The 16299-nt window shown below is 33.3% G+C and overlaps 2 protein-coding genes across 4 annotated transcripts in view; one reads left to right on the top strand and one right to left on the bottom strand.

Annotated features, from left to right (window-relative positions):
- Positions 1–16299, bottom strand: part of LOC141534839 (roundabout homolog 2) — a 258219-nt gene that overhangs the window by 94515 nt on the left and 147405 nt on the right. The window lies entirely within an intron of this gene.
- LOC141534840 (uncharacterized) overlaps positions 1–16299 on the top strand; it is a 173424-nt gene that overhangs the window by 98032 nt on the left and 59093 nt on the right. The window contains exon 5 of one of the 2 annotated variants that reach the window (XR_012480500.1): positions 172–202. The exons of the other annotated variant lie outside the window; for it this stretch is intronic. The gene's annotated coding sequence lies outside the window, so the exon portion shown is untranslated. Of the gene's footprint in view, positions 1–171; positions 203–16299 lie in introns of those variants that run through there. 2 annotated transcript variants of the gene reach the window in all.

The raw sequence follows: 16299 nt of genomic DNA, 5'->3' as shown, positions 1-16299 counted from the left end.
ATAACATTAACATTTTATTGAAAAAAATATTTCTAATAATAATTCGAGACAAAAATCGATCTATAAAATTCAATATAAAATTTATGTAATTTTTTTATTAATTATCTTGATAAAAAAACGAACATAGTTTCAAAGCATGCATATTTTGATTCACAAACTTTTTTCCAGCAGTAGAGAGCAAAAGCAAACTTGAGCAAGACGGAGTAGGTATTTTTAACAAGACTGAGCTTGTAAGAAAGAACATGTAGAGAAGGAGTGAGTGAGCGAGCGAGTGAATAGCGAGGGAACAAGAGGTTAAATAAAAGTATAAAGCGCGACTTTAAAACCACCAAAGAATGACGTCGGTGAGTAAAGAGTGTAGGACAAGAAAGAGTGAGCCGGTCTTCGGATTTTGAAGCCTCTGGCGTTCTTTTCTATCCACTTTTTCTCAGTACCCAGTACCAGGTTGTATTGGGTTGCTTCCTCCAGAGTATTCTGTCTTCTGCGTTTGGTCTTCTCTTTCTTGGTACAGGCCGCGCTCGGGAATAAGGACAGATTTTGCACAACTGCTCTTGGTGACCGCAAGAAGAATAAGAAGGAGAAAAAGGAGCAGCTGAGAAAGAATATAACTGGTCGTTTTATTTCTATTTATCTCCCTCTGAACGTGTAACACTATGGAGATTGTGAATCATCTAACCAGCTCAGTGAGTCAAAGCAGCCGCGGAACCACGGACATGATGAATACGTGCTTTCACAGACGTAAGATGGGAATAATGAATTTGTGGTCTAAACTTGTCATTAAATTAAAATATTTGACACCTTTACTCTCAAAATCCATCCTGGGCCTCCGTCTTGTGTCTTTGATTCTTATTTATAAAGAGCATATGACGTGGATCCGAATCTCGGTCCAAAAACTCAAACTAAGACTGAGATCGGAATGAGCGATACCAAGAATTGTTTCGACAGCCGACAGCCGGATCTGGGCAATTTTTCTAACCACTTTGCGTACAAGGACTAACTTTTTCATCGGTGGTTTATTTATTAATAGTCCCGGGATTGTCTGATTGTAAATTAGCCGTCGTTCGAGGGCTTGTCGTTCAGACACTGAACTCGGCATGAGATATTCGGTTGTCCGCGAGATGCGTCTGCCGTTTTTGTCACCGCTGGTGAATAATGCTAACACAGCAGGATCTGTCCGCACTAAGCACCACGTCTGAGAAAAATTAAAGATTCGAGGTCCTGGTTACACACTTTTACTTGGTATGCTGCAGCTATAACTAATACCCAGTTTCTTATTCTCTCTTCTTTGCATATGGCTCATACAAGACGTCTCATCTCTGATGGCGAACATGCTGCCGAGAAACACGCCCAATTAATGTCAACTGTTGTCTTGTTTTGAATTAGATACACTAATCATCTATTCCAAGTTCTTTGAGTCGCTGACACTTTGGCCTTTGCATTTGTTTTATAAATAAGTTCTTTTTTTTATTACTTTTATTTTTAGTGATTTTAAAAATGATCAATTATTAGTTTTACACAGAAAGAAAAAAAGTCTTGAGTCATTCGTAAATTTCCTTAAATCAAGAAAATGTTAAGGAAGATTAAAAACTTCGTGAACAAAGTTAAATTTTTTTAAGCTAAGAAAATTTCTTCTTGCTCCAAAATAACTTCGGTCTTCCTCATAATTTTCTCGGTTCAAGAAATTTTTTTTTTCTATGTAAGAATAATTAAAATTTTTTCAATAATTAGCATGATATTCTATTCTAGATGAAAAAAAATTTATTTTTCAGCTTTAATGTAATTTATAGATTTCAGTAATAATTTTATAAAAATAAGAATAATAATAAGAATTGACTGACATACCGTTCCGTAGATTAAAAAAATTTTTTTAATTATTACAGATCTGAGAATTGTTAAAATTATTGAAACCTAATTTTGCTTAAATAGTATTTACAGAGAAAATTAAAGAATTAATTTTTTTGATCATAAAGTTGATAGGCTAAAAATTCGTCCATAGTATCTATAAAAGTTCTCTATTGCTTGTATGACGTATTAAATTTTTAACCCCATCAGCCCACGAAATCCAAAAATAAAAATCATTTTTAATTTCTAATAATTATATCAACACTTTTGTAAAATCATCGTTCGTAAAATCATAATTTTTCGTCGCTTATAATTTACTGCAGTGTTCATGTATACCAATTCCAATAAAAACTTCAACTCAAGCACATCGTGGAAAATATTTATTGAATTGTCAATAAACAACCCGCGGTTCAGAAGAAAAAAGTCCAAGTCTGAGTTCATTGATATGAGACGAGGGCAATATTAACACTGACATAAAACGGGATCCCTAGTATTAGTTATATTACATTGATACTTGGTATTGCGATGGCACGATCAAAAACGTAAAACCGTGTAATCTCAAAATATCATCCGTTTTAAAATTCACCAACTGTTATTTTTGATTTGTCATGCATGTAAAATAAATGGTGTCTGGCGGTGATCCACGGCTCATCCGCGAGTGCTTTATACGCAGTACTAAAGCTTCTTCTTCATCATCTTCATCTTTTTCTTCCTTTCCCGTCACTTCTTCATCAGCTTTCCGGGTGTAGAATTGTACCGAGTTTATTGTTACAAGGAGTTGATTCGTAGCACGCGACAGAGACCTCTTCATTGGCACCAAAAAAAAAAAAAAAAAAAAAAAAACTCGCGGGTAAAAATAACTATTATATGACGCGTGCATGTTTATTTTCGTTGGAAAATAAAACGGATATAATTATAATTTTTTTAATTTGTACTAAAACTTTGTATTAACAAAAAAATTTTTTGACTTTAAATTGTGACCAAATTCTGTTAAAAAAAACAAATTTTTAGAAGTGTCAACTTTGATTTTTTATCACTAACAAAAAAAAATTTTTTTATCAAAAAAATTGCATTATTATGTATTCTTAAAATTAATTACAAAAATAATGTAATTGTTCAAAAAAATTTTAATCATTATTTTAATGAGTTTGATCAAATAAAAAAAAAAAACTCGGTCAAAATTTTTCAAAAGTAACTCCATAAAATACTAAATGCATTAACTAAATAAATAATAATCAAAACAGTCTAATCTAGTACATGTCCTTTTGCTAAAACATATTTATGTTATACGCCTTCACGATATTAGAAACTTGATATAAAATATCAAATATATAATATAAAGCAAAGCATATCAATTAATTATCGATGTAACTTATTCAAACGAGTGTTTAAACAAGTCTGACAGTTATTAATTATTGACAAGTATCTTGAGCTCATGTTTGTCGTGTATTTCAAACAAGTAGGAAACGAGAGAGCCACTGTACTAACATAAATATCCATATCGATATGTTCTCTTTCTCATACGATATTATACACACCACACTTGATGACTTACACCTCGAAAGACAACATTGCTAAGAGATATTCCAATATCGCGTGCTGATGTTTTACTGGGCGCCAATAGTCTTGTTTCCTCTCGCTCCACTCGTTTCTCTTTTCCTGCATCAACTCCTATATACACATACCTTCTCTTCTTATTCTTACTATTGAATACGAGCAAATACGTGTAAATATGTGAGTAAACGGACATCTCTAAAGTATGTTCAAAATCTTCGAAGTGTAATAAAACTGCACGAAGATTTCTTCCTGTTTCAACTTCCTATTAATTGCCAATTGGTCGGCTATCAATTATGCGAGATTAGTGATCTAATGGCTCGTAAATGATGTAGATATAATTACAATGGATAAAGCAATAAATAATAACAGGTAATACGGAAAATATTAATTTATATAATATTAATATTCATTGAATACTTAAGCAATGTACCAGTAAAAAAAGTTTTCTGATATGTTTATATATGAATATATATGGCTCTATCAGAAAATTCTATGTGTTCATAAATATCTATAAATAATTTAACGTAAAAATTGGTCATATTAGGACATATTTGGCTTGATATGTTCAAAAATGCCCACATATAATTTTTTAATTAAATTTAGTATTGAAAATGTCCAACAGGTGGCGCATGGTCACTGAATCTTCTCTCTACAGGAGAGTTAAGCTTGGTGCATTTAACATTATAAAAAAAATTTTTTTTTTTTTTTACAAGAAACTAATTTGTTATTCCATCAAATTTTTACTTTAATCAACTACCAAGCTAATTTTTTTTTAATGAAACATGTTAATTCACAGACAAATGTCCAAAAAAATATAAAAATAATTATTTTATTTTCATGCATAGTCATACGTGAAAATTTTTTTTACGGATATCAGTTTTAGTTTTTGCATTCATACTTCTCGGAAAGATAATTGTCGCGAGGGAGTGGCTGACATGGCGCCGAGATGCTTTTTAAATGGAATGTTTCCTTCTTATTCCCGACTTGCATATATTGTATCTGCATAAAAGCCAGTGTATAAAGATGTGTAACTCACACTGTAATAGTTTGGCAGACACCGAAACCAGACAACATAACAGCCAGCCCAAATGTCAAGATATTCTCTATACTATTTCAAGTTACTTTTATGGTACATCAGGATGGGATAGGATATGATCCCGGGTACCAACCAGAGAGTTTGCAATTTTTTCGACTCTTCTCAACAGTTTTTCTCCACGTCGTGTTCACTTAAGCTTGAACACATTTGCACGAAATATATAGATATACAAGAGCACTTATAATATTATTTCGCGATATATCTGCGGACTGAACCCCGAGGCGCCAGACGAGTACAAAAATTATCGGTGGCGCGGAGATGAATTCTGTTTCAGAGTTGTTTTTATTAAACGCTTTTTTCACATAATAATTTTATTTTATTTTTTTCTTTATTTAATATAAGATAATATTTCGGTATGGGTGGGACCGTTTTGCCGGAGAGAACAATTTCGAAATGTCATAATTACTTGAGTAGAGAGTCGAGGCATCACCAGGCATGGTACGGTATGTTATGGATTTAATGTTATTCAAATCTTAGCACAACTATAGGGAAGTTGATTGTATTTTTTCACGGTGGAGTGATAATAATAATAACAACAATGTTTAAAGTGTTTTTTAACAGAAAGAAATCCTTCTTGGAATTATTTACGGCTAGTTAGAGGTTTACTTTGGCAAAGAGGTGTGAAAAAATATCAACATCGAGTAGAGTAAGAGATACACTGGGACGAGAGACTTTGACCTGTTGGCTGTTGCTCAGATGAGTTCTCGTCGCGGTGGTCCACGTTCGTCCTTACTTATACTCGGGCGGGCGCCTCTAGGCTCGTTAAGAAATGAGGTAGGTTTAGTTATATTGTTCCCGGACAAAGATTAACTGCTAAAGGATAAAGGATACTATCCCGATCCTCGAGAAGAGAAGAGAAGAGAAGAGAGGAGAGTGGAAATTCTGTCCTGACGGGACGGAATAACTTTGTGAAGCGGGTCTTAATTAAGGCACGCGAATAGTTTTTATTTTTCGCAATCTACCTCACGGCTACCTGATGACTTGTGACCTAACTGAAGAGATAACTTCGGCGGTTTAAAAGTTTCTCAATTTAACGTGCTCAGTCAAAACAGATCGCGATTCAATATACATATATATAATTGCTTTTCAACTTAAAGTTTAGCTGAACTTAAGTTAAGATGGACTAGAGTCAATTCAAATTTTACTAAATTCAGAGATACTTAAATTAATAATTGTTTTATACATTACTTTGATTAATTTTTCAATACAGAAAATAAAGTTTACTTAGACTGATAAAATTGTAAGGAAGATAAAGTTGATTTTAAACAAGAAGAAGTTTTCGTAGGACAAGAATGTTTCTCATTCATTAAAGATTTAATTTTTTTTTAATATTTTTTTGAGTCAAAATTTGTTCAGACTAAAAGATTTCTTATTTTTTTTAGAATAATATTCATTTATTTTCCGCTCAAGAGCTAAATGATTGTCTAAAACAACAACATATGCGCAAAATATATAAAAACAACCCAGTTAAATTAAATAAAATGTTTTCCCTTAGGTTTTTATTGACTCAGCAGCAAGACTTCCTAAAAAAAAAGTCAAATTTAAAGATGCCACACCCCTATGAATAAAACAAAACAAATCCCTACAGTAATTCAACTCATGCGTCCTCCCTCAGCTTTCTAGCGTGCTACGCGTTTTCTCGCGAATACATGCACACAAGGACTTATTCGGAAATATATTTGTACAGAAATGTAACAGGGATATGTAGGTAAATGTGAGGTAGAGGTAGAGGTAGTGTAGTTTGAAAACGACTCCCGAGGGTTGATGGTCGGGCCACAATTCAGCTCGTCGACGAACGAGAGCCACTTGTATTCAAATGTTTTTCAGTTTTCGCCCTTTTCCATTCTTCTTCACTATCTCTGCCTCTCTTTATGTGTATGTATCCTCTTCACTTATATTTATACACCGTCCATAAATCCGTATTGCACGCACGCCTTGTCTATACGCGTAGTGTAGCTGGCACCTGTTTTTGCTGGATGATAGGAAAGAGCCAAATAAAAGGGAAAACAGATAATAACTGTGTGCTGAAAAAGAAGTAAAGAAAAAATATAGATGTTGCAAAATGCAATAAAAATAAAAGGCCTAACCCTTTTTGCAAGAGATGTTCTATACTGTTTCTTCTATGGTGTGTACATTCTATATGTATATATTACGGTACACCGAGAGGAGAATGGCGTGAGTTTTATGATTATATTCCGTCTCCACCCTCACGTACCTACCCCCGTATTAAATATGTCTGTATATGTACGTGGTTAAATGTAATTAAACTTGGAAATATTTAAGGGCGAGAAGAGAGGAATGGGAGTGTGGGAATTTGTATTATACTTTTAACACAGTGTCTAATATAACGATACAGATACAGATAAAATTTATGCCAAGTCCTTGCGTCCTACCCCCCACAAAAATTTAATAAAACGTTTGAATTTTAAGATAGATATTTTTTAACACACTCAAATTATTACATCAAGATCATGATTCACGCTCACGTGTGCCCTCTTTATCCCGGCAATCTTATATATAAAACATATTACTCTTAAGGTATAAGAGAGCTTTATCTACGATAATGTGGATGCGGGCTGGAGGTATAAATATATACATATATCTATATACCCGTAGATGTGTGTTAAATAAAAAGCTAAGAGGTCGCCAGATTTACGTCGCTATCGGGGTCTAATAGAATATATTCTATCGGAATAAGGAAATGGAAATTCAGACACCTGATTTTTAAATTATTTTTTATTTCTTTTGCCGAGAAAATCTCAAGTGATTATTTATGTCGATGTAACTATGGAGATAAAAATACCATGTGTTTAAAAATTTAGAATTATAAGCTAACGTTTTGCACGATTAATAATGTTCATTAAAGTTTTAATAAGAAATGTGTTATATTGCTAATTAATAAAGTAGGAAGGAGATTTTATTGTCAATTATCGAAGTGATTTATCTTTCAAACATTTCACGTATTTTTCTTACTAAAGTAAGCTCCAGCTGTTGTTATTACGAGAATGGGCATAGAAAAAATTTACCGTAAATTTTTTGTGTAATAAAAACGAAAATATTTATTTAGTTTATCATAAATTTAAATTAAATTATACTGTTCGACATCTATTTAAAATACCGAATCCTACAGGGACAAATCGAGTATAATAAAAAAACTTAAAAAAAAAAAAAATGACTAAAATAATTAATTTTTTAGTCAGTTTTCATGTTTCCAAGCTACGGACATTTTTCTATTGACCAAAAAAATTTTTAATTTGTATTAATGAATTTTTTCGTTTTTATTACACTGAATAAATTTTTAAAATTGTAAAATAATAAAAAATTATTGCAAAGAGAAAGCGAAAAAAATTGTAGAGCTTTATGAGTCGTGAAATTAAATTGAAAATTAAATTCAATCTTTTCAACAAAAATAAAATTTCTTGTTTTGAGGTTTATAAATAAATAGAGTAGTACATAAAAAAAAAAATACTTGGCATGTAATAGTTATAATACGTCCCGGAATAAATTTTGAGATGAACATAATCCAGAACGCGGAAGAGGAGGTCCAAAAAGTCTCGGACACGTAATCTCGCGTTGAGTTTGCCCGCGTGGGTAAACCGTACTCGAACATGGTGAGGGTCGTTAGAGTTCCCATCATCTATGCCGAGGATGTGTGCATAAGTTTATAATACGTACATGCATAGATAGAGTCTACAGATAGGCTTGTGTGTGTACATAAATATATGAGTATCCAGGCAGACGCATCCGCGTGTATTCGTAATGCTCTTTGCCCAGGGTATGAACGTGGGAGCGGTAAATGCGTACGGAGGGTGCATTTACATAGCAGAGCGTCGCAAATACCGCGAGCGAGCGGAGGAAAGAAGAGAGTAAGGGAATGGAGCAGAGGGAAAAAGACGGGACACTCTCAAAGGGGGAGAAGTCTCAAGGGTTGAGAAAGAGGGCTAAATGACTGTGCGAGAGATACGAGGTTAGGGGGACTCAAGTACGCGGGATAGAGAAATAGAACCTTCGATGTAAAATAGAAGAGGGAGATGATAGTGGTGTACTTTAGTACTACTGTGAGGGCTTATGAATATTGTATCAGTCTAATCCTTCCAGATTGTGGATAAGTCAGTTGTGGTATGGTCTTCCCTTTTCCTTCAACTTTTGATACACGTGCTCATAGTCTCGATTTCTGCCTCAAAATTGCTGCTAATACATTTGAGAGGGCTTTCCAATCGTTTAAACTTATGCTTATATAGATAGCTTCGCTTATGTAATTTCATAAAAGCATCAATTTTTTAAAAGTTTGTTCATTTTAATATTTGATCATTTTTCGGATCACAGAAAAAAATTATAAAAAGAAAATTCTACATCTAAAAATTAAAAAAAAAACTGCAAATGTAATTTTGCAAAAATATTTTTGAAAAAATTATAAATTGTCAAGTATTTAATTTAAAAAAAATTGAATAAGAAAATTTTGAGATAATATAATTTATAATGTTGTATGAAAAGCTATATGATTATTTTAGAGACTAAAAAAATTTTTTTAATTGAAAAAAACAATATACAACTAAAAATTGTGTTTGCAATTTTTTAAAAATAATTCTAGTACTACTTTACTAAAAAAAAAAAAAAATTAAAAAATTGCAAGTTCTCTCTTAATTTCATAATGATTTTATTTTATATCAATAAAATCGATTAATACTTTGAAACAGACATCCGAATCCACCAAACTTTCAATTTTTCAGAATTATATTATACTCGTAATATATTTCCGAGTTAAGCACTTGATCTTCGAGAGAACTTTGAAAGCGTTATTTTGGTATCTGATTGAATTGTAGAATTACCAGCAGTTTGGGTCTGAAGGGGTGAAGTTAAGTAGCATTTCCCGGAGCCGAGGGAAAATATAGGGGAAGAGAAGAAGGGTTCGAAGGAGAGAAATGATAAAGTTATTCGGATAATACCTTTATTATTCAGAAATAAAAAGCAGCATATTGGTGAATAGAGTTTTACGCCGTGGGAAAGAGTGTAAAATAAACATATATCGATTGACGGGAATTTAAGTGTTTAAGATAAGACGTATCAGATACAGGAACTAAGACATAATATAGGGCAATTTATAGCCCGATTTCGAATTGTAAAACTAAATCCGTCGATACGTCGTAACAAGCGTCAATGGACGCGGATGACCTGCAGCTTTAAGATTCGCAATGCAGATCGCTATAAAATATGCTTTTTTATCGCTGACATATACATAAATAAGCCCATAAGTTGAACAATATATCAGACTATTACATAAATATTCCTCAATATTTAAGGGCCGGTTAGGAGTTTAGAGTTTGACGAAATAAAACAGCGAACATTGCCGTGGGAAGGGAGTAGGAGATATATCCGTCATTCTCAATACTCGAGTTGGCTGGACTTTGCTCGTCAATAATTGCCAGATTGCTTGTAATTGCGAACTCTCGAGACGAGTGGAGTCGCAGGTTGAGTTGCGATACTAGAAGCGGGAGCTCAGCCTCATTGGTGTGTTGCTTTGGAACGGAGAAAGGAAGCACCAAAAGAGACAGGAAACTCGAGAGCGAGATGAAAAGAATGAGGGTGAACTGTTATTAGGTACTATTACCGGTCAGACAATACTCGGGAACAGAAGAGGCCGAAAGAGACAGAGAAGAACCAACAACCAGGAGGAAGTAAAGAGGAAATAGATAGATAATGGTACCTTGGTATTGTTTTCACTTAAGACAATCCATTTTCCCGGTAGTTGTTGCCTGTACACCTGTAAAATTGAGTAGTCGCCTCTCTTTCTCATTAAGAAAGCTGATTCTTGTAGTATCTACGCGAGAAAGCTTTTCTTTCCACTCAACTCCTCTTTCTTCATGATCTAGAAGTTTGTTTTCTCATACTTGTCCTTTTGGTGCTTCAGAAGTTCAGTTCAAATAGAAGTAAAACCCTTTATTCTTGTTTGCTTTATTACAGTTGACTTTGCTGGAAAATAATTCTAAATTGTCGAGTTGGATCTGTTATCACACAATGGAACTGTCTGTGTCTTATTCTCTAGGTATATGCACTGCTATATGAATTATCTATGAGTTTTAGCAACTCGGGATGACTGGAAGAAGCAGGCTCGAGAGTTAAGAGTGAAGAGATGAAGAAGCTACAAGGACCTCTGCTCGGAAGGACGTCAATGGAGAAGACCGAGAATAAAGCTCTGGAGAATGGGTGTCCGAGATTAATAAACCATCGTTCATCCTTCATGCTTATATATAGAACATTGACAATGAATGCAAAATGCGAAGACATACAAGCTCTAGTCTCATCCACTATTTCACGAGCTTTATGATCGTGCTAGTCGAGGTATATTCTGGACGAATACGAAACAGCAATCGATGATGTCGGTTCACAGTGAGGAAATCCATTGTTAACGTTAATCTGTCTTCAAGCAAATCCTGTTATCTCCAAAGGGTTGTTGGTGGGTTTAAATAGAGCCAATTGCTGGATTATTTGTATCTATAAATTGACAATTACAGTCAACTTCATCGTTGTTGTTGTTGTTGTTGTTGTTGTTGTTGTTGTTATTATTATCAACAGTGTAAAATGCAAGATGTATGGTAAACTTATTGATGAGGATAATTTATGGGAATATCCGATACAGACTCATTAGATTAGTCTCGAATTATAACAATGTGCTCGAAATGTGAAATTGCATTTCGGCGGATGGCGAATGATTTATCCCTGGCCTTATAATCGGGAAAGGGAGTGCTCAGTAAGTAGTGAGTAGAGTACCTGTTCAGCGTAGGGTGTCTTCTTCCTTTCGGGCTGAGCGAAGCTATAGTAATTAACCGAGACGACGACAACAAAGCGGCATTTAACGGCGTTTAGCTGGTTGCGCGTTGAGACTGTCAGTGGGCTGATAAGGTCCGCAACAATGCTTCAAATCCTGTATTGTTCCTACTCAATACCATTGTGCTCAGTCGGCTTAATTACGACGAAAAATAATTCACGGGGAGGTTATTTCACCGTTTGAGGGAAGACATTTCAATGCGTTAAGACAATAACTCCAGCACGCACTGTCTGATGACAATAATACACATTGGGGCTCGTTGATGCGATCATGATACTCTTTTGTCTCTTTATTATCCATTATTCTTTGTGAACATCTATGCGAGCCTGGATATTTTAATCGGATCAATTTAAATGCGTATTTCGTAGCACAGTACAACCAGGTTTCATCCTTTCGGGATATTGCTTTTTAAATCTAAGTGATAATGTTTGAGGAGTGATTGCTGTTATTTTACTCATGACTACCAAAAAAAATTTTTTTAAATATGGCCATTTGTGTCCTGATAATCTCGCAAATGCCGATAGGGCCTGACTCGATATGCCCATGAGAAGCCTAATTTGGTGATATAAAGTAGTTTTAATAATTTCCGACAGGTGGCGCATGATCGCTAAATCTTCTCGCTGCAAGAGAGTTAAGTTTGAGGGATTAAGAGATAAAATAATTTTTTTGACTTTTCTAGGAAGCTTATCTGACATTAGTTTTCAGTTTTATCATTTATTAAACCAATTTCGATTTAATAAATGTCAATTGGCCGATACATTTTTATAAAAAATGGAAATCATAATAAATTATTTCTTGAAATGGCCATATATAAAAATTTTTGTCATGGATGATTGGTGATTGGTAAGAAGTAACTAGATACATCATAAGCATAAAAGATACATCATATATGCATAGAAATTTGTCGTTACATCACGAGAAGAGTATTTATAGTCGCTAGTATTGCAATTGCTGATGCATATTGAGAATAGTTCTTAAACTATTAGAATTTTTAAAAAATTATAATGGAAAAGAGGATAAGAGTTAAGTTGTAAGTAGTACTGTGTTTTGTTGGCCATGGCCTTAAGGCAAACATAAACGATGCTTGAAAGAGACTCGCGTTTACTTTAACGTCGTCGTAAAATGCAGAGCCGTGTTTTTAAAATCCTTTTTCGTGTAAGATGTGTGGTATAAATCTTTAAGAATAAAGAATAACTGTTTTACTTATTATGATCTTTGTTTTTGAATTTTTAAAACAACTGGAAAAACATTACATCAGAATTTTGTTTACTTGGAAAAATTTATTGGATTGGAAGTATATATTAATGATAAAAATATTACTCGAGATGTTTTGAACGTTCCAATGCAAAATATTAAAAATGATAAAAATAAATTTGACAGCTCGACAAATCTGGGGGGATTAATTGATGTCCGGAATGTACCGTCTGAGCGTTATTATGTTAAAGGTTTTATTTAAAGACAAAATGTAAGAAAGAAGAGAAAAAAAAAGAGGTGAGTTTGTTTAAAAATTACATGACTTAGTCATTGAGACAAAGCATCGGCTGCGCTACAAGTTGAGCATGTCGCAGTGTCACAAGTTACTTTTTTTAGGGATGCATTAATGTGCCTAAGAATTAATGGGTTTAAAGAAAACAGAAGAGTTTCCAGCAGAGCGGTGTAAGTAGTTGTGTAGAATGACAACGATAAGTACCGCGAAGACGAGGGTGAGGATGAGGATGAAGAAGAGAGTTTGTAAAGTAGACAAAACGTTTCGGGTCTGGATTAATCTACCGCGTCGACGACTATTTTCGCGCCATTTGCGGTGACGAATGCCACCTCGAGGCGTCGTCTCGATTAAAATAATAAATGTTAACAATATTCATATTCACATTCATGAATATTTTATAACAAGGCTTTTGTTCTTTCTTTACAATGAGCTGCAATTAGATAGCTGCAAAAGATAAAAACTTTGGATTTATGAAAATATGACACGTGTAGTCTTTTTTATTTATCAAAGTCGGTACTGATAAACTCAATAAAAATTCAATATTCATGGTTACTGCTTATCCACGAATCCTTAGCGTTAACTTTTGTCTAAACTTTTTTACAATCGAGTTTGTCGAGTTGATGATAAAGATATAAAGTTCTTGGGTTTCTTTGAAGTTACATAATGAACTTTACTGATGCTTTAAAAATACAAATAAAGCCCGGTATATTAATATAAGTAAGACAAAATAATTAATAATACTCTATTTATATTAACAAAATATTTATTTAGAATTTTGAAGGTTCAAAAAATTTTTAACGAATTTTAGAATTTTAAATTTTCAAGATTGATATAATTTTTAACATTAAAAAAAAAAAAATTACAAAAGATAGTTTAAAAGAAAAAAAAACTCAAATTTTGATGACACTGAAGTTGAGAGACGTTTGATAATTTTTAGAATTTTTTTAACAAACAAATTATAGCTAGAAAATTTTATTTAAAAATTTCATCTATAGAAACTCTGAAAAATTATAAGTGACATTTTTATAAATAATTTTCTATGCCTAGTTCATTTTTCAAGAAAAATAAAAAATTATCAAGTGTCTGCTAACTTTAGCCTCATAAATTTTGACACTTTTTAGGAAATATTATAAATTGAAATGTTTTCCAGTGAAAAATAAAAAAAAAACGAATCTCGAATGTTAAATTGAAGGAAATAAGTATTTCAACATTTTCTATGTTAACTAAATTTTACAACAGGTTATGGACCCACCTGAATTGAATTACTGTACAGTTTTTATGTTTAAAGGTTAAAAAATGATCAGAAGAAATTTTAGCTACACATTTGTAAATTTTTATGAAGTTTTTGAATATTAAATTCTCAAAGTTTTTACTTAAAACTGACAAAAAAACTTGTAAAAAAAAAATACGCCTTTGATATTAGATACTTGATAGCCTCGGAGGGCTGAATCTTGGCGTGTATTATATATAAAGCAGCAAATATAGTGATACTCGTAGTAATAGTAATAGAACGAGAGAGTCTAAGCTTAGCTATTATTCCTCACATGCATCTTCACATTTCTTCGGCACTCACTTATCTCCAGAGGATCATCGTTCGCAACCCCCTGGGCTTGGTATACTATACTATAGATATATATGTAGCATAGAAGGTAAACCGACATCCTTTCTAGCTCAGCTCTACTGACTGCATCCTACATCTGGGGATGAACGTTATTCCCACCGCGCATCTATACACATGTGTGAGTCAGTGGTAGTAAACTGATGCGTTCACTCACACGTAACCTCGAGTGTAAAAACCGCCTGAGAAGAATTGCATATAAAAGATAGCGAGAAATGCGCTTACTCTGAAAAGCACCCACTCAATCTTTCCGTTTCCCGTCTAATTTATTTAAGAATCCGCGATAAAAATTTTTAATACGTCCGTAAGTTTTATTCAATAGCACTTTAAAATTGTCGACAAATAATAAGTTATTCCAGTATTTTAATCTCGCGAGAACCTAAAAAAACTCTTTATCGCAATCGACCGAAAACCTCGAGCCGAGAGACGAGACTCTCATTAATCCCTCGAGTCAAATTATTACAACTTTTGTTTAGAAAGTTACTTTCGAGAGGAGGATGCTTTGGAAAAATTATTGTCATGTGCGTTTACCGCCCAGGTTGCTTTGTATCCCTTTCTTGAGTCGTCAATAAACCACCCTTTATCAAGAGCGTAATAAAACTAGGCACGTGATTTTACCTCGAGCATAAATGAAATCACTACACGTTATTTTAATCCTCCAACTCAAGGCCTGATATGAATATGGGCAAGAAGCGTGCTTTGGTAATTGAGGAATGTTGTCGGGAAGCTTCAATTTGCGTAAAATTAACATCTGCCAGCTATTTTATGTGTTGTTTCAGCTTTTAACATCTTCTCACTTATACCGAGAATTATTTTAGCAGAAATTATATTTTGACGGGGTTTAATTGATATAAACTGTTATTTGTTTAGATCTTGATGACCTTAGTCGTCGCATATTGACCTAGAGTCTCTTACAAACAAGACCGGCGTTAGACATTACACTTAACGACGTTCAAAGTTGTTAATAAATTAGTGTGAAACTTATTTAGTTATTTTATTAATAATGAAATTTTAAATTTTAAATAAAAAATATTTATTATTATTTAATAAAGTAAAAATTTATTATTTTTTTTTTTTTAATTCTGTTAAGTTATTATGTCAAAAGTTCTCTTCAAATTTAAGCTCGATAAAAATTTTTTATCGACCATTCAAGATTTTTTAAACTTTTAAAGTAGATCACTTGATATGTTTTCAAGAAAATAATAGAATAACAAAAAAAAATGATAAAAAGCAAAAAAAAAATTCAATCTCTGATGGTTTTAGAAATTTTGAAAAATCTTGAACTGTGGTCAAAAAAATTTTTTGTAGAGCTGATTTTGAAAAAATTATTAAAAATAAAATATTCTCATAAAAGACTAAAAAAAAAGTAACTTTTTTTCGTCACCTTAATCATGAATTAATTAATTAACTCAATTTTCTTTGAAATTTTATCAATAGCTAGGTAACTCAATATTTATTTACACTTTGCATTGATATAAATCCATGAAAGCCTCGTAACCGACTCCGACATGGAACACTCATTTGAGCATGGCCTAAAAAATTTGACATTCCATCATCAAAACTACTTCCACGGTCTTCATGGCGCAGACACGTGTCGTTCTCGCTCAGTGAATCTATCGGTGAAAATTAATGCAATTCGCGGCGGTGGTGATTGACAAAGCCGCGTGGTTTACTCAATATCCCGAGTGCGGTGAAAAGTTGGTATGAAAGCCGTGTCACTAGCGTATCACCACTCCGTGTCCCGCGTGCTTATCCCATGTAGGTGAGAGATGTGTACGTATATGGATAGTCGATAGTAGATAGATAGAGATAAAGGGGAATAGAAGAGCTGGAGCTAGAGGAGGAGAAGTGCACTCGAGTCCCAGTATGAACCC

The sequence above is a fragment of the Cotesia typhae genome, unplaced genomic scaffold (assembly GCF_013202065.1).
Source record: "Cotesia typhae breed Kobodo isofemale line unplaced genomic scaffold, CoteBio_Ctyphae scaffold_13, whole genome shotgun sequence".
In the NCBI taxonomy this organism is placed as follows: domain Eukaryota; kingdom Metazoa; phylum Arthropoda; class Insecta; order Hymenoptera; family Braconidae; genus Cotesia; species Cotesia typhae.
This window is presented reverse-complemented; position numbering and strand designations above follow the sequence as displayed.